The following is a 19,841-nucleotide window of genomic DNA, read 5'->3' as shown; positions in this document are numbered from 1 at the left end:
AAAAATCGAACCGCGCGTTAAAAGATATGACTGGTTTTGTTCGCCGGCACGTCGGCGCTCGAATCGGCTCGCGATAAAATCCAACACGTCCTTTGTCGGGGTCGTCTGAACCAACCACGGGGCTTAGAAGGCTGGGACTGGTCTCAAAAGTTAGGTCTCGATCATATCTCGTAATGCTGGAAGCTGCACGTCTCTGTGATAATCTTGTGGACCATGACAAGAGATCGTGCGAGTCGCTCGCAACGGCTTCAAGCACTTCCGCATTCGACCATTTCATGAACGCCATACGCCCCGCCTAGAGTCCCTGTATATAGAGAGTTGTGTCAACTCAATTTGGACGCCATTTTGTGTCTAAGTGTGTCGGATTAGATATACATGTACATTCGCGATATGGGGTGATATATTCTAAACCTGCTAAAAAAAATCTTACGACACATATTTAGTCTTATTATTACATACAGGTGATATTTGTTTTGTCAAAAACTCAGCTATTGCCGTGAAAAAGAGCTGTGTGGTGATATTAAAAGTGGTATGGCAATGCATATTACAAGCCAACACTGCATATAAGAGCTAACATTATAAGTAAGACAAACCAATGCTGTCGTTCTCTGAATTTTAATAACTTTTAGAAAGGAGTGTGGGCATATCCAATATTTTTTAAAGGGTGCCGAGAGCAATTCCGGTGTAGGACTTCCAGCCGACATATAGTTCTAACACACGTAAAACAAATTCTGTATGTGGTATTGCCATATTTCTATAGTGTACAACTTTAGTTTTATCGACATTTATATTCAATTTCCATTGTAATGATTTAACAAGCTGCAAGTCAGCAGAGTCTCGAGGAGTCGATCGCTTTCCAGCTCTTTCGTCTGATTTTCGCTTCCCAAATTTGTCTTCTGACTTTATCACTTGGAAATCTATACATCTTATATTTCCCAGATTGGTTTGAACAACCAAAAGCAGAACAACCAGTCATTTTGTTTGGCAATAAACAACATTCCCGTACCAAGCTGACGTTCACGCCACGGTGAAGTTAGACACAAAATGGCGCCACGAAATCACGTGACCAGAAATCTCGGGTCAGCGCATGGCGCAACTCTCTTTATACAGGGACTCTAGCCCCGCCCATCAAAGCGCGTACGTATTAAACGAACATACAGTGGCCCATGTGTCGTCATTTGCGCATGCGCCAAAGTCTTTGCAGGAACATGAAGCATCGGAACAGCGCATTTGCGCATGCGCAAGAGTGAGACCCGCCTGTGCACCATTACGCTAACAGAAGCGCTGGCACTGCGAAGCGCGAGAGGGAGCGCTGCGCTCCCTCCCTTCGATTCCCTCCCTCTTCTGCTAGCGCTTCTGCGCTAATACGCTAATTTTAAAACCCGAAGTTTTTTAAAATTTAAGGTGTGCTGTCGTTGCTCTGAGACGTACTGATTCCGAATATGCCTCTGGTTTTTCTCTGCGATGAGTAGTTCTCGAGTTATAAGAGGAGAAACAAACAAACATACTTTACTGCTTTATGCTTTATATATATAGATACATATATATATATATATATATATATATATATATATATATAATATATATATATATATATATATATATATATATATATATATATATATATATATATATATATATATATATATATATATATATATACATACATACACAAAATACACAAAAACAAGCGTCAACAAGAGCAAACAAAAACACTGTTTTCAAGAGAATACAACAAAATCATAGAAAATCAAATAAAAGGAAAAACAATCAATGTAATGTACTACGTTCCAAAAGAAGGGATTGCAAAGACAAGGAAACACCTACATGTGAATCTCTAATACATTTTCATTTACTCCACATATTTTTCTCACACACCATGTTTCAACAAAAGCCTTAATATTGCATTGCTGATACTAGGGCATGCCCGTACTATATATAAGCTAGGACGTGCCCGTACGTGGGTGCCCGTTCCTTGCCAAAAAAAAAAAAAAAAAAAAATTTGTGTAGGGGTGTGTGTGTGTAAACATCCTAGGGCGTGCCCGTACGTGGGGTGCAAAAAAACATGCGTGCAAACAACAACAACAAAAAAAAACTTTGAAACCACGTGGCAGTAACGACCACAGAACCCCCCCCCCCTCTATTTACATGAATGGTTTGGTCCATTCGCAACGACCACAGAACCCCCCCCCCTCTATTTACATGCAATGGTTTGGTCCATTCGCAACGCCAAAGCGAACGGCGAACGGCTAAATCGCCATAGCTCGGTAAGTACTTGTCCGATTAATTTAAAACCTTGAAAAGGCACATCCTCGGGTCCCCAGCAATATACCTGGCAAGTTTAAAGTATATCGGACCCGTGGTTGTCGAGAAACAGCGGTCACAGACAAACAAACGTACAAACAAACAAACGTACAAACAAACAAACGTACAAACAAACAAACACACAGAGATTACTGGAATTATAGATAGATAGTACTTAAATTCCAGTTTTAACCGAGTTGTGACCAGGGATTGGAAGTGCAGGATCACATTACATTGCTCGGGTGGCTTGCCCTTAATTTTTGCTTTTCTCGATCAGTAGATGGCTTGTTTAGCCTCTGAGAATAAATAATTTAAAAACATTAACAATTTTTCCTTTGCTGAAGTGACTTCAATTCCAAAAATAAACAACCGGGGAGAAAAAGGAACATTCACTTTACCAAACACATTGTTCAGTAAAAGAAAAAGAGGACACAATCATATGCAATCAACATACCCATGAAACAAATCTTCAATATTATTACAGAAGGGGACAGATCACCGATTCCAGGGCATCCTAACGGTTTACAAAAGTGTTTGTTGGCAATACCCCGTGAGCCAGTCTCCATTGTAAATCACCCGACCTTTTTGATATGGGTGTACCATACATTGATTTCCATGCAGGTTCAGAAGGGGTGGCATCAGGTAAAAGAGCTTTCCATGTCATAACTCCTGCTGCAGAGGTGTTTACATTACTCGATGAAAGACAGAACTGGTAAATAGATTTACTCTCAAGACTACTAAATAAACAGGAGCCAGTACTGACTGGGGACAAAGTAGAACCCGTGAAAGCAACAAGTAAGTTAGGAAGCGAAGGATTATGGGATGCCCATTTAACCCCAGTACTCCACTGCAACCCAAGTCTAAAGGATGTACGAATGACTTCTACAAGTACCTGACCTACAGCTCTCAATGATCTGGTACCAGTAATCTCAGCGACTTCCTTAGCAGATCTCCAACAACAATTTGCTGGGTCACGAAGATGCCAAACATTTCTGATGCCACCTGAAATGAAGTTTTGGGGGAAACAACGGCTTTTGGGAACCTGTGGAAAGAGTGGGTTGAGGAATAGAGGACTCCTTTTGGCGGCTTACCACTATGGCTTGCCAAGCATTCAACTAACTCTGGGAGAACAGAGGAAGGTGGGACACATCAACTTTTTGGGATTTGATCAAAAATGTCTCAAGGCCGTAGCCGAGCATTCCAGCTTGCCTCAATATTCGTTGTGCCACAGGGCGCCAGGGCAGTTTTTCAGCATTGAGCAGACGTTGTATTGACTTCAGCCGAAACGCCATCAGCCGACACTTTACATCAATGAGCCCTTGGCCACCATCAGACAAGGGGCGGCAAAGTACGTCCAACCCGCAACTAGTGATAACCTCCCCAAAATAAATTAACCAGTGTCTGTTGAATAGCCTTAAGCAAGCCTTCTGGTGGCTGCAAACAGATAAATTTTTGCCACAGGACAGAGGCGACAAAGGTGTTAATAATCAGTATTCGGCGGTCTCAAGGACATTTGCAGAAGGAACCTTTTCCATTCGTTAAGCCACTTGGTTGCCTGTTCTACCACTCCTTCCCAGTTAATATGGGAGTACTGATTGGGTCCAAGATAAACACCTAGGTATTTAACCCCTTCTCTTGTCCAACTTATATCTTTCGGACGAGACTGAGGGGGTGGGGGGGGGGGGTGAAGGGAAGCCTACCGGATGTACGGTGAGCTGAGGACATCCACAAAGCTTTGCTCTTTTGCCAATTGCACCGCAAAAGTGAAGAAAGATGAAACCTGTGTAAGGACTCAACAAGAATAGTTAGGTCCTTATCATTCTTAATTATTACACAGACATCATCAGCATATGCTGATACTATGATGTGGTTCTCTTCTGGAGAAGGCAAAAAGCCGGAAAGAGAGGCTCTAAGACTTATGAGTAGTGGCTCAAGAGAAAGGCTAAGCAGCAACCCTGACAAAGGCTAACCAGCAACCCTGACAAAGGCTAACCATCAACCCTGACAAAGGCTAACCAGCAACCCTGACAAAGGCTAACCAGCAACCCTGACAAAGGACAGCCTTGCCGAACACCCCTCTGAACCTGAATGGGTGAACAAAGACGATTATTTACTTTGCACAAACTAAATATATTGTTGTATAACAATTTTACAAAACCTATAAACTTTTCACCAAAGCCAAACTTTTGCAGAGCACAAAACATGTAAGTGTGATCAATGCTATCAAAAGCCTTTTCAACGTCTAGGAAAATCAACCCAAGCCCCTCTTCCTCCTTAAGGCCACAGTCAATCAAGTCTCTAATTAAAAAGACATTATCAGAGATTGATCTTCCCGGAATGCTGCAACTCTGATCAGGATGAGCAACACTACCAATGACAACCTTTAGCTGATTAGCCAACAATTTGGAAAAAAAGTTTATAGTCAGAACACAGTAATGAGATGGGGCGCCAGTTCTCTATCCGACTGAGATCACCACCTTTTGGGAGAAGGCATACAACTGCCCTTCTACAGCTGAGGGGTAGTCTGCCAGAGCGTAAACTTTCCTGATGCACCAGCAGTACTTCTGGAATTTGGGCTTTCACATTATCCCACCATAACTGAACAGAAGAGTAACAAGGTTTTCTTTGGATGAGTGTTTCCCAAAAACTACGAAAAGCATCCTTAAAACAGCAATCCTCCAACAGGCTGGTATTGAAAGTCCAATACGCACTTTTATGAATTGACTGAGAAAAGGTTAGACCAAGCACTACCAGGTGGTGATCAGAGAAAGTAGAAGGGAAATGATTACAAGACACGAGTACGTTTCTAAAAGTGGATTTAATATACCATCTATCAAGCCTTGCAAGTGTTATTAACCCACTAGCACAACGGCACCATGTGTACTGAGATGGTTTCGGGTGCTGTATGCACCATGCGTCAAGTAGACCAAGTGATGAAAAACAATTCAATAGATCTTTATGAGATTCTGGATGTGGTTCTGGTGTATTTCTATCTAAACTAGGTTCAAAAGTGCAATTGAAATCTCCTCCAATACAGATACAATGATCAAAGGCGACTGTGTGAAGGTAATTGGCCAGACGTGTGAAAAAATCTTTACGAGCTAAGCTGCTACAAGGAGCATATACATCGAGTAAGGTGAGGTGAAATCCTTGATAGACCAACTCTAAGGATGCTAAGTGTCCTATAACTATCTCATTAAAATTACAAGAGCCAGGAACAAACCCCGGACGAGCAAGAAAGCAATTCCCGCAGAAACAGAGGACAGATTGCTAAAGAAACACTGCCCAATTAAGGCGAAGCCAGTCAGGCTGTGAAGTCTCTGTTATGTGTGTTTCCTGCAATAAACATATATCGATGTTTCTGAAACAATAGGTTTTTAACTTGGAGCTGACGTAAATGGTTAGCACCACCGCTGTTCATGTTTAAGGTGCCAAACAGCACTTCCTTCCTTTTCATGCCTTATCAAGGGGGGTTTAGCTGCTGTTGAGACAGTTCCAACCTTGCTTTTGTAAGGAATTTCCTTAGTCGATGAATTTATGCTTTTGTTACTTCAAAATCTTTAGAATTTCTAACTATTCACTTTGCAGTCTGCATGAAGGAAAGCAAGTCAGGAAAATGTTTTTGAATCATGACATTTCGCTGCCTAAATGTCTCATTTAGAAAGGTCACAATAACCTCGGGGGGGGGGGGGGGGGATATTTGTGACAGCTCAGTTGTCATCATCTGAAGTAGGCAGCCCAGATAGCATTCCACCAGGTTCGTAAATTTCACTTTGGACCTTTACCAAGTCGTTTATAGACCGGTCTTGGGTCTGGGTGTGAGGGGGGGGGGGTCTGGGGTGGGAGGGAAGTCTGGGGAGGTCTACTTCGACATGAGATGGGGCTGTTACACCACCATCTTGTACAACTACGTCGGGCACCTCTGTCGGGGCCACACAAACTGTATTCTGATCATTTGTTGCAGTGGGAACATTGGGAAGGATCAACGCACTATTTTGTTGAGGCTCAGGCAGTGATGATGATGATGATGATGATGGTGATATCTCCTTACGTTCAACCAACGTCTCATCAATAATAATAGACCCTTCATTTGTACAAATATTTGATGGAACCGTACCACCTTGTGCACTTTGGATTAAAATTCCATCATTGGAAGGTAATCCATCTTTTTTCTCACTACCTTGAGGTTCCTCAGCTACTGCACCACTCGTATCCAGTACAACTACTTTGGGGGCACTAGTGGGGCCACGAGGAGCGAAGGCTCTACGTTTTTTTGCCACAGTCACAAAACCCTCCTCACTCTGTAAGGACACAGTGTCAGCGGAAACATTTGAGACACTGAGTGTCACCTCCTCCACCACACGAGGTAGTGAGTTGTTAACCGTTTTACAATCTTGATCAACGTGGCCTGATTCCCCACACTTTGAACAAGCAGCTTTCGGACAAAATCTCTGTAAATGCCCAAAAGCCCCACAGAGAAAACATGTTAAGGTCGCTGATGAAGCATATATTTGATAATCACGGTCATCAATTTGAATCTTAAATGAAATCTTTAAACCCGTATCATCCCCACGGTCTGGAAGAACCATGTGAAGCTGGTGTCGAAAGCTCATCACGTGCTTCGCTTTTTCATGGCGGCACCCGAGGGGGATCATCGAGATTCTCGAAACGATTGTACCATATCGAGACAAAACCGACACGAGTTTTTCATTGGACACGAAGGGAGGACAATTTGAAACGATTATTTTCATTGCCGGGACATCCATCGGGGAGGCCATAACAAAGTGACCACTCTCTGTGGTTAACCCGGAACTCACGACATCGTGAACTAGATGCTCATCCGCAACGCAAACCACGACCTTCTGGTTCATACGTGACGCAGCACGTACATGTTCGATTCCAATAACCTCTCCAACTGCCAAGACGATCTCTTCGGTCGGAATCCCTTCAGGAGGGACACAAACTAGAGCATGTTTACAGGTTAACGATTCGAACGCAGCGTCTTGCTGCGAACGAGTCGTCTCCATGACTAAAATAAAGGAACTCTGTTTTACCCGAACAACTCGGGTTGAGGAGATTAAAAAGAAAAATAGGAAAAAGTAATAATAATTAAACCAATCGAAACAAAATAAATATGATTTAAAGTGAAACGTCGATACTCCGGCAAGATGCAGGATTAATGACGGAGAGAGAAAAAAAACCCGAAAACAAATTTTATCGCGATAACCAACGCCCAGAACACGAAAGGCCTACCGCCGATTCCTCCAAATAGCTGCTCTCTCTCACACTCTCTTGTCTCAACAAAGAAAGGAAAACACATGGAAACTTCACAAACACGTACAAGGATACAAAGGGAGTGAAATGGCGATAGGAGAGACACAAACATAACATAGTAATCACAGATCCACACACACAGCCGCCATGATGCCACACCCACGCACGACTCACGAACGACAAGCAGGGGGCGAGAGAGAGAGAGAGAGAGAGTGAGAGAGAGAGAGAGACTGACTGTTTCTTCCTTTTATTACAAGAGTACAAAAAATCAGTTATGTTCAGTCACAAAGAAACAAAACACAATAAAAAGGTCTCAAGGAAAGGTTATTTTCAAATCATCATCATCAAGTGTGCATATGACATCATTAAAAACCCACTTTTCTTTAAAACATGTTAAATTCTTGTTCATTTTAAAAAACCGGTACTCTAGCTTTAGTCTTGCATTTACAAGAGCCTTAAGGGTGAGCAGTACATCACATGACGAGTCAGAAGCGTTTCCCATTTTTTTCTTCCTGGATTTATAAATTGCAAACTTGGCCTGGCCAATTAAAAAATTCATTAAAACCACATTCCTAAGGGAAGACGGTCCTAAAACACCATAAATAAAAACATTGTGATTGAAGAGGGAACCAAGCTTCACAAAGCGTTCCTGAAGGAATTTAAAAAGAGGTTGCAATCGTTCACACTCAAGGTATATATGCGGTAGGGTTTCAATGGATGCACAGAAAGGGCATAGATTAGAGTTAGCAGTAGAAAACCGGTTCAGTAAAACATTATAAGGTAAAATCCAGTGTACAAGTTTCCATTGAATATCTCCAACATACTTTGGAGTAGGCAAGAGATAAAAACTTCGCCAATTGGGGCAATTGGGTGGTATTGGGGGTAAAACATCCCGCCATCGAAGCCTCGGGTGCTCAGAAAATGTTTTTGCGTATAAAATTTTAACGTACGCGTTGTACAAAGTTTTCTTTGGAAAGGCGGGAAGGGATAATGCAGTATCATCAGGGCTGTTCAGGCCAGGGGACAGATTAAGTGGCGGGCTGAAGACTAGGAGTTTGGGGAAGTCACCCGCTGTTTCCTCGGGGGAAGGGCCAAGTTCCTTGCAGGTATTACGATACGTTGTGGATATCCCTTGAAGGAACCGAGAGATGATCCTGACAGATTTTATTCCGGTTTTTTGTGCCACAGCGGCAGCACTCAGCCGGCAGCTCCCAGACTCTGTCATGAGGTCTTTCACTCGCAGCAGCTTGGCATCAACAAAACGTTGAACGAGTCCCCTATTATTCAAGCTGTTTTCCAGGAAGGGGTTGTAGCATAGGGGCTCGTTCAACAACATTTCCATGTTGTATGTTGCCATTTCACGGGAAAAGGACAGGGCTTGCCAGGCGTTCATCACCCCTTGGTAAAAGGTGGGCAGCAAGGATGAATCGATTTGATGAGGGTTCATCAAGAAAAGTTCTCGGTCGTAACCCAGGTTGCATGTAAGCTGTAATATGCAGTTAGCCAGAGGCCTCCAGAGTAGGGCTTCATCTCCATATACAAGTTGGCGCACGATGTGAAGCCGGAAGACCATAATCCGGCTGCGGATATCAATAAGACCTTGGCCACCTTCAGTGAGTGGTAAGTATGCCACGGGGGGTTGGAGCCAGTGTTTCCCGCTCCAGAAAAAGTCGACAATGCTCTTTTGCAGTGTAATAAGAAGGCTCCCGGGCGGTTGTAGGCATATCATCTTATGCCATAGCATAGAGGCGACAAGATTGTTAATGACGAGAGTTCTTCCGCGGTACGAAAGTTGAAAAAGACGTCCTTTCCAGCGGGCCAGTTTTGCCATTACCTTGTCTGGTAATCCCACCCAGTTCTGCTGCTCAAAGGTGTTGTCTCCGAGGAAAATACCGAGGTATTTAATGCCACTTTTCTGCCAGTTCACTCCTCCTGGTAGGACAATTGGCGGGCAATCTCCAGGTCCTATCCAAAGGGCTTCACTCTTCTTCCAGTTTACCTGGCCTGAACAAGCCTGACAATATGTTTTTAGTGCCTGAGCCACCGCAGTGACGTCAGCACTATTTTTTATATAAATACAGACATCATCTGCATAGGCAGAGACTTTTAGCGGTGTGGTAAGAATTGATCCAGTGAAGCCAGAAATGTGCGTACGTAATTGGAGCAGAAGAGGTTCGATGGCAAGAGAGTATAAAAGTCCAGATAGCGGGCAACCTTGCCGTACTCCCCGTTGTACAGCAATGGGGCTACACAATACTTGATTAATTTTAAGAACACTGGATATATTACAATACAAAAGTTTAACGTACGAGATAAAAATAGGTCCAAACCCCAAATTCTCTAAAACTCTAAAAAGGTACATGTGGTCAATACAGTCAAAGGCTTTTCCTTGGTCAATAAAAAACAGACCAACATTCATATTAAAATTGTTACAAAACCGAATGGTATCACGGATAAGAAAGATATTATTAAAAATAGTACGTCCAGGAATACAAAAGGATTGATGTTCTCCTATTAGTACATTCATAAAAGGTTTCATTCGATTAGACAAGGCTTTGGCTAAAATTTTATAATCCGTACATAAAACAGAAATAGGACGCCAGTTCTCTATAAGTTGAGTGTCCGCTTTCTTAGGAATTAAGGTGGTGACTGCTCTCCGGCAACTCCACGGCAGTTGTCCATCCTCTAAACATTCATTCAATACCCGCAGTAGGTGAGGTCCAATGGTGTCCCAAAAAAACTGGAAAAATTCACTTGTCAGCCCATCCAGTCCAGGGGCTTTATCAGGTTCCAAGGCCTTCAAGGCAGCGGTGAGCTCAGGTAACCTAAGAGGATCCTCCAACTGCTGCTTCTGATCCTCCGCCAATGTTGGAAGGTTAGAAACAAGTTCCGATATTGCATCCTGGTTAATGTCATGCCGCATAAACCGTTGTTTAAAATGTTTCCGGGCACATTCCCTGATTCTGACATCTTCATAAAGGAGTTCCCCATCATGGAGCAAGCGTGTAATCATTGACGAAGAGGCCCCCCTTTTAAGGCTGAAGAAGAATTTGGTTGGAGCATCAAGGTCGTGTATGTACCTCATCTTCAGGCGCAATAAGGCATTTTGTGCTCGCCTTTCGGATATGGAATTCAGTAAGGCCGTTTTTCCATGGATTTGTTGCCTCATTCCCTGGTAGCTCACACTTGCAGTTCCCTGAAGCTGTTCCTGTAATTCCAGGATTTCATCTTCAAGTAAGGTTGTGGTTTTTCTTTCCTCTTGAACACCATACGCACGATATTGTTGGCAGAACAGTCTGATGTGCGTTTTGGCATTATCCCACCATTGTCTGAGGTTTGAGAAATTCCCTTGGGAGGCAACCAGAATATTCCAAATTTCCGGAAAAATGTCCTTAAAGGTACTATCATCAAGTAAGTTGTTATTAAATTTCCAAAAAGCACTCTTGTGTTTCGGGCAGGGGGCAGAAATTTTGAGAAATGTTGCGCTGTGGTCCGAGAATCCTGATGGGTAAATTTTGGATGACAGAACGAGGCGTTCAAGTGGAGGATTAATATAAAACTTGTCCAAGCGAGCAAGTACAATATTACCCTGAATGCATCGACACCATGTGTATTGCCTGATTGATGGGTGCTGTACCCGCCATATATCTGTCAAATTCATTTGTTTTAAAAATTTGGTGAGAGGGATTGTGGAGGCAGGATGGGGCTCTGCACTGTTCCTGTCTAGTTGTGGTTGGAGGGTGCAGTTAAAATCTCCACCAATACAAACATGATTGTCTTGGTTTTTTAGGGCGTTTTGGCTGTCGAGGGACGTTAGGTGTGTCCCAAGGTCATTTAAAAAAACTCGCCGAGCTACAGGCGTACTTGGGGCATAGATATTAAAAAATGTATAGAATTTTCCACAGTAGTGGAATTCTAGGGATGCTAGGGATCCCTTGTGTATTTCGTCGAATTTAAGCGATGAAGGCGAAAAGGAGGGGCTAAGAATTATTGCGACACCGCCTTTGCGGGAGTCACCGTTACTAAAGAAGGACAGGCCGGGGAAGAGCCTACACCACTCTGCGACACAGCAGTCGTTGGCATGGGTCTCTTGTAAGAGGGCAATGTCAACTTTCTTCTGTAATAAAAAATCCCTTACTTGAACTTTACGGACAGAGCTACATCCTCCGTTAATATTCAAGCTACAAATGGAAAAACTCATTATAGCTATAAGGAGGAGTGACCACCACTCAATTTTTTGATAGCAGTTCATTCTTAGCTTTTTGCAACCACTTCTTTAAACGGTGACGTTGGGAGGAATTGAAATTAAAAACGTGGGGCCGTTTTACCATCAGTCTAGCGGAATGTATAAAATCAGGTAGCTCCGGAAAAAAGGTTCCTATTACAACATTCCTTTTTCGGAATGTGTCCTTAAGAAACCTTTTTATCTCGGAGGGAGGGATTGGAGGGGTTTCTTCTTCCTTAAGGCTACCACATTCACTAACAGAGTCATCTATATCAGATGGCTCAGATGGTGTGTCACACTGGTTTTCATCATTTATCTCCTCACCGTCATCACATCCCTCCACGTTATCGGATGGGGCACAGTCCATAGAGGGAGGGGACGGGGAGGGAGAGAAATGAGCCATCTTCAGGGGAGGGGGGGGGGGGGTACTAATTTTTGCGGTTCAACCATATCAGTTTCTAAGTCAGTAGACAAGGGCGAGGATTCATCCACATCTATGTCCTCCAATACCGAGAAACGATTTTCTGTGACGAGGGACAAATCTAGGCCAGAGAGGAGGGGCTGTCGGTTTTCAGTTGTAGGTTTTTTAAAGAGATGACCGTTTTCATCTGTTGTTTGCAGATGTCTTTTTCCTTTTGGGCAGACTAATTGAAACTCGTCCTGGTTAGTGGGAAGAGATTGCAAGGGTTTGGGGGGAGGGGGGGGAGGGAGGACGTGATCATCGGGAGGGGATTCCCATCTGCTACCACGGCGGGAGAGGTAGGATCAGTTATAGCAGGCAACAAGCTGTGATTGGACGATGTCGCCTGGGGGGTGAGATCTATAGTTAACAGGAGATGGCTGCAATTAGATCCTTCAGTAGAGGGAGGGGCCCCTGTTTCAAGGGGAGGGGAAGGGGGTACGGCGGGGGGGTTTGGATTGGTGGTAAGAGGGCTTGGGTCGGTGGTGGACAGATTGGGATCAGTGGTGGTAAGGCTTGGGTCGATGGTGGGAAGGTTCGGGTCGGTGGTGGGAGGGCTTGGTTCGGCGGCGGGAGGGCTTGGTTCGGTGGTGGGAAGGTTTGGTTTGGTGGTGGAAAGGCTTGGGTCGGTGGTGGGAAGGCTTGGGTCAGTGGTGGAAGGGTTTGGACCGGTGGTGGGAAGGTGGGGGGGTTGCTTATTCCCGGTTCGGAGGGGAGGTTGCACTTGTGGAGAATTCTCTTTTCGGGGGCAGTCATGCTTAACATTCCCAAATTGTCCGCAGCCAAAACATTTTAGAACGTTGGTGGACACGTACACTGTATATTCGTTCTGTTGATGTTTTAATTTTATTATAAGGTTTAAATCCTTCTGGGAATTTTTTAAAATCATAAACACTTGCCGCCGGAATGAAACCACGTGCCTTAAGTCGTTGTTTCTTGACCCAAAGGGAATCATGGAGATACGAGACACGATGGTACCGTATCGGGACAACTCTTTAATTAGTACATCGTCGGATACAAATGGGGGGCAATTTGATATCACGACTTTTATCGCTGGGCTATCTAGTGGGGAAATCATTACAAATAAATCTGGATCGATTGTCAAACCCTGTTCGACAATTTGTGGGACACAATCCACGTCGGACAAAAAAATAACGATCCGCTTGTTCATCCGCGAAGCGGCAACAACCTTGTCGATCCCGACAACACGACCGGTTGCGAGGACAACGTCCTCGACACTAACCTCACGTTCCGGAGGTACACAGAAGAACCCGTGCTTACGGGTCAGGCTCTGAAAGGCCGTAAATCGAGATAGTGCAGCTGCCATGCTGGAACAGCTGCACTTACAACCCCTCCCCAACTCGGGGAGGGTGAATATATAATACAATCTTCCCTACCCGAACTCCGGGAATGGGAAGCAATCAGACCTCTCCGATTTCCCTAACTTCGGAAAAGGGAGGCAACAAAACAAACTGAAGGAAGGATAAACGAAAGGAAAAAAAGGAAATAGAGGTTTAAGATGAAGGAGCAAACACCGATCGGGCGACACCCAAAAACGGCGAACCCTTACCAGCGATCACCCTGTGCTCTCCGGCTCTCTCTCCCGTCTCAACGTATATGGGAATCACCAGGAAGACTCCACGAACAGGCACAAGGACACAGAGGGGGGAAAACGGGGGGGGGGGGGGAGGGAATGGAGCAACAACACAGAGCACTCACAGGCCTCCACAAGCAGACGCCATGACAGTACAACCAGCATACAAACGGCCAGCAGGTGGCGACAGAGAGAGAGAGAGAGAGAGAGAGAGAGAGAGAGAGAGAGACTTTTGACTTTTGAAGTCCTTTTATTATCAAAATAGTACAAAAATGTATTTATATCTTCACACCAATCAAAATTGCAAGAAAAAGCAATGAAATGAAAAGAAAAGGTAACAGAGGTATCACGGCACACAATTTGCCAAAATAAACCATTAACTTTATGCAACCTACAAAAACATTACCAGTTGGTTCTCACGAACCTCGCACAACCCTTCATGACACCAAGTATTGGCGAATTCATCAAGATCGTTTGCATCTTTATAGAAAAAAAACTCTAGTTTAAGTCTTGCTGACACAAGGGCATTGAAAAACAACATTACATTGCATTCCCCGGCAGGTTTTCCGTTCAATTTCTCCCTTCTTGAGAGGTATATTGCCAGCTTGGCTGTTGCGACCAGAAACCTCATTAACATATTCTCCTTGCTTGGCTTGGCATCAAAGCCGAAAATAAAAGAACGCAACGAGAAAACAACCCTCATTCTGTGTGCCACAAGATTAAAGCACCGAAACAAAGGAACCAATCTCACACAATTAATGAAGGCGTGGAACACGTGCTCCGTGCATATGCAGAATGGGCAACATGTGGATGTAGGAGAGAAATGGCTGATTAACTTATTAGAGGGGACTATCCAGTGGATCAGTCTCCATTGGAGATCACCAGATCTTTTACTTATGAGCTTGCTATACATGGAGTTCCATACAGGTTCAGAGGGGGGTCCCACAGGCAACAGTTTCTTCCACCGGATTACTCCATTTAGCGGCGTATCCCCCAGCAGTAACTTGACACACGATTTGTATAGCTCTTTACTGCTGGTTTCTTGAAAGGGGCTTATCCCCATGCTAACCGGGGGTAAGTCTTCCAACTTGAAGTGCACCAGTAACCCAGGAAAAATCCACTCGTCGTGCAATGGTTCGAGCTCGTGGGACCAGCATACTCTCAGCCGTACCCCTATTCGTATCACCTCTCTCACCACTTTTGCAGTCACTCTTTCAGACCGAATTCCTGCTAGCTCGGCTACTTCTCGAGCTGATTTCCACCCGCAACCTGAAACTTGCCGGAGGTGCCATACTTTTGTGATGCCGGCAGTTATGAAATGCTGGCAGAGGTCCCTACTTTTGGGTATGTTTGGGAAAAGCCGATTGCAGAACAAAGGCTCTTGTGCAAACATATGAATATCGTAGATGTCTTCTTGACGGCACACAGTGAGGTTCTGCCAAGCATTCAACACACTCTGATAAAAAGCAGGAAGAGGAGATGTGTCGACTTGTTGAAGCAGGACCAAGAAACATTCGCGGCCATATCCCAGCCCACCAGCTTGCCGCAAAATGTGGGTGGCCAAAACATGGTTTGGTAGTTGTTCTTTCACCAAAAGTTTTTGCACAGTGCATAGCCGAAAGGCCATTATGCGGCTCCTGATGTCGACCATACTCTGGCCACCCTCGGCCAATGGACGGCATACAACGTTTGGCCGTAACCAGTGATGCCCTCCCCAAAAGAACTCCAACAGTTGTCTTTGCACTTCCTTCACCAAGCCTTCTGGTGGTTGCAGGCAGATGAATCTGTGCCACAGGAAGGAGGCGACGAGGTTCTTGACTACCAAAACTCGGCCCTTATACGAAAGGTGAGTCAGGGCTCTCCTCCATCTACTAAATCTCTTCTTTACGCGTTCAGCGACACCTTCCCAGTTTTTCTGGCTGTACTGTGGGGATCCAAGGAACACTCCAAGATAGCGAACACCTCCATCCACCCACTTTAAACTTGCAGGAAGGTGTATTGGCGGGTCTTGCGCCATTCCAGATGCGCTGTCCCTGACAGAGGGAACCCATAGCGCTTTGCTCTTTTCCCAGTTGCACTTCAACGAGGAAGCTAAACCAAACAAATGTAGGCACTTAGCCAGAGCTGCAATGTCGTTATTGTTTTTAACAATGATTGCAACATCATCAGCATACGCCGATACAACAACTGGAGGATGATCAGGAGATATACTCATTCCAGAAACGTTATTCCTTAGTAACACGAGAAGTGATTCCATTACAAGGGTGAACAGTAAGCCGGAGACGGGGCAACCTTGCCTTACCCCCCTTTGAACCTGTATGGGAGAACAAAGCTCATTGTTCACCTTAACTAAACTGAATATATTGTTGTACAATAAAGCAATATAAGTTCTGAAATTATCTCCAAATCCACAGGCTTCAAGCACATGATTTAAAAAGACATGATCGATGCTATCAAAAGCCTTTTCTAAATCAAGAAAAATTATACCAAAATCATTCTGCACACAGTTGCCCTCTATGAGATCTCTAATGAAAAATATGTTATCATACATAGATCTACCTGGAATACAATAACTCTGATCAGGGTGAACCAAATCGCCAATTACCCTTTTAGCTCGATTCGCCAGAACTTTTGAAAGGATTTTATAATCAGTGCATAGTAGAGAAACAGGTCTCCAATTCTTCATTTGTCGCAGATCACCAGCCTTTGGAAGAAGGGACATCACCGCTCTTCTCAAACTTAAAGGCAATTCTCCATGAGTCAGTGATGATTCAAGAACATGCATCAGTTCTGGACCTAATAGTTCCCAAAATTCCTCATAAAATTCAGCCGGCAGACCATCGATTCCAGGGGCTCTTCCCGAGTCCATTCCAGCCAGGGCTTGCGTTAACTCCTCGAGCGTAATTGGCGAGTCCATATCCAGCCGCTGGGACTCGGTTAACGAGGATAGGTGAGAGGTTAAAAGTCTCATTGTTTCCTCACAAACGACCTGTTTTGAAAACAGTTTGGAAAAGAAGTCCTGAACACATAACCGTCTGTCTCTGGGATTAACAACGACAGTTCCGCCAGGATTAATTACCGAAAAGATGTTCTTGGGTGCTTTACTGACAGAGTCCAGACGAAAAAAAGCTTTACTAGGGGTATCTAAAACCTTTAAGTTCTTAACCCTTAGTCTGAGCAACAACCCTGCTGCTTTCTCCTGGATTAACTCTCTCAACTGAGTCTTCTTTTCTAGTAATAACTGGAAGTTTCTTGCATTATTATTTTTAGCAAGTTTACCTTCGAGCTGTACGATGTCAGCTTCCAAACAAGTCATTGTTATATTCTTCACATTTGTAATGTTTGCTCTAAACTGTTGACAAAACACCCGAATCTGGGCTTTCGTATTGTCCCACCAAAGATTAACAGAAGAAAAAGAGGGCTTTCTTTGGATTTGATTAGCCCAGAAAACTTGGAAGGCTTCTTTAAATAGACCATCTTCTAGAAGACTGGTATTAAATTTCCAGTATGCACTTTTATTTATTGACTGGGGAAAAAGAAACCCCATGGTTACTAGATGATGGTCTGAAAATATTGACGGAAAATAATCTGGAGAGACTATAGCGTTTCTAAAGGGTGAGTTTATATACCATCGGTCGAGTCTCGCGAAGGACACTCTTCCTCTGGTGATGCGGCTCCAGGTGAACTGAGGTTCATTGGGGAAAAGTACCCTCCATACATCTAGCAAACCCACCCGAGAGAGGAAAAGGGATAAATCAATACATGATTCGGGATGAGGTTCTGCCGAATTCCTGTCCATTACAGGTTCAAAGGTACAGTTAAAATCACCCCCGATACACGTACATTGGTTTAGGTCAACTGTCTGCAGGTGATTAATCACAGACGCAAAGAAAGCTTTCCGTTCTGTGCTCTCACTTGGTGCGTACACATTGAATAATGTGAAATGGAAGTTATTAACCTCCAGTTCAAGAGAGCTGAATCGGCCTTTAATGATCTCCTGGAAGAGGATTGACTCAGGTACTAGCCCTGGTCGAAGTACGAACGCAACACCTGCCGAAAGGGAAGACAGGTTGCTAAAAAAGCACTGTCCCCCAAAAACGCGACACCAATCATATTCTACGTTTTGGGTGATGTGCGTTTCCTGCAGTAAAAGTACATCGACGTTTTTGCGCCGAAACAAACTTTGCACTTGAGCTTGGCGGTTTGGGTTTGCTCCTCCACCGTTAATGTTCAAGGTGCCAAAGGTAATTTGCTTCATTCCTTATCAAAGGGTTTGATTGGGTGTTGCGAAATCTCAAGACTGGCTTTTGTAATAAATTTCCTGAGTCGGTGAAATTGTGACCTTGTTAGTGGAAAATCCTTGCCCTTTCTTGTTATTTCCTTTGCTGATTGAATAAATGAACCTAAATCAGGAAATGTATCCCTGATAACTACATTTCGCTGTCTATAGGTTTCATTCAGAAAGGAGAGTACGAGTTGAGGAGATATCATTGGCTGACTCAACTGAGACTGAGACAACTCAGGCACCTCCTCATCCTCATCAGATTCCGACAAGTCTGACAAGGTCCCTCCAGGATCGAGGATGTCGGCCTCCGTGGTCACTATGGGAATTGTCAGTATCTCTGGGGATTCGCTGGAGAGCTCCACTGTGCAATCCACGATGCCCTGGTGATATTTGTGCTCGTCAGAAGTTGAAGCCTCAGTTTCATCCTCTTGTGGAGCACAATCTACCGAATCGATGAACGACTCGGTAACACAGTTTTGAATCTGCGTACATTTAGGCGTACATTTGATACTCCCGATCGTCGGATTTTACTTTAAATGAAATATTTAACCCTGTATCATCACCACGATCGGGAAGTACCATGTAAACTTGGCGACGGAAACTCATTACGTGTTTTATCCTCTCGTCTCGGCTCTTCAGAGGGATCATGGACATTCTTGACACAGCTGTTCCATAACGAGAAAGGACTGACATTAGTTTGTCGTTTGGTATAAAAGGTGGTACGTTTGATACAACGATTTTCATCACTGGAGTATCCATGGGGGACGCTAACATAAACACACCACCTTCTGTGGCTAAACCTGCACTCACGACGTCATGAACAAAGTTTTCTTCGGACAGGAAGATAACAACTTTTTGATTCATTCGTGAGGCAGCTCGGACATGCTCGCACCCGATTATTTTCCCCACTGCGAGTACCACATCCTCAGTGAGGACTCCTTCTGGTGGAACACACACAAATGCATGCTTCCTCGTTAGGCTATCGAACGCCTCTAACCGAGAGCGTGCATTCGCCATACCAGCGGATTCAACACCCCCACTTGTCCGAACCGGACAAGAAGGTAACAAACCAAAATAATCAAACTAAAGTAAGTAATAAACGTGCATTATAAGCACAAAAATGGCTTACAAAACGCCGTCGAAGCCAGTGGGCCGCACCCAAAACGGGCCCGCTCTCAATCCTCTCTCTCTCGAAGACAAAGGTGTAGAACGGATGAAAAACAAAATGCCAAAGTACACAGGATAGGAAGGAGAGGGAGGGGGGGCAGGGGAGGGCAGGAGAGAAGGAAAACTCGCAAAGAACTCACTACACCACAGAGCAGTTGCTCACAGCCGCCATGACGCCACGCCCAACACACGAACGGCCAGCAGGGGGCGAGAGAGAGAGAGAGAGAGAGAGAGAGAGAGAGAGAGAGAGAGAGAGAGAAAGAGAGACAGAGACAGAGACAGAGACAGAGAAAGAGAGAACTATTACAGTCCTCTTTTTTTTTTTACCTTGGGGTATTTAAAATTCATACAAATAAATGCAAATGCCACAGTCTGCTTTATATAACCCAATTTTATATATCTTTATATACCCCCCGACCACTTCCACACCCTTTCACCATCATACCTCTCCACTCCTTTCTGAAACAGGTGTCCAATAAATGTAATTTGCAACATAAACTTTTGCAAAGTCGTGTGACCATTACGCACTGCC

The sequence above is a fragment of the Myxine glutinosa genome, chromosome 1 (assembly GCF_964187855.1).
Source record: "Myxine glutinosa chromosome 1, kmMyxGlut1.1, whole genome shotgun sequence".
In the NCBI taxonomy this organism is placed as follows: Eukaryota; Metazoa; Chordata; class Myxini; order Myxiniformes; family Myxinidae; genus Myxine; species Myxine glutinosa.
Note: the sequence above shows the minus strand (reverse complement) of the source record.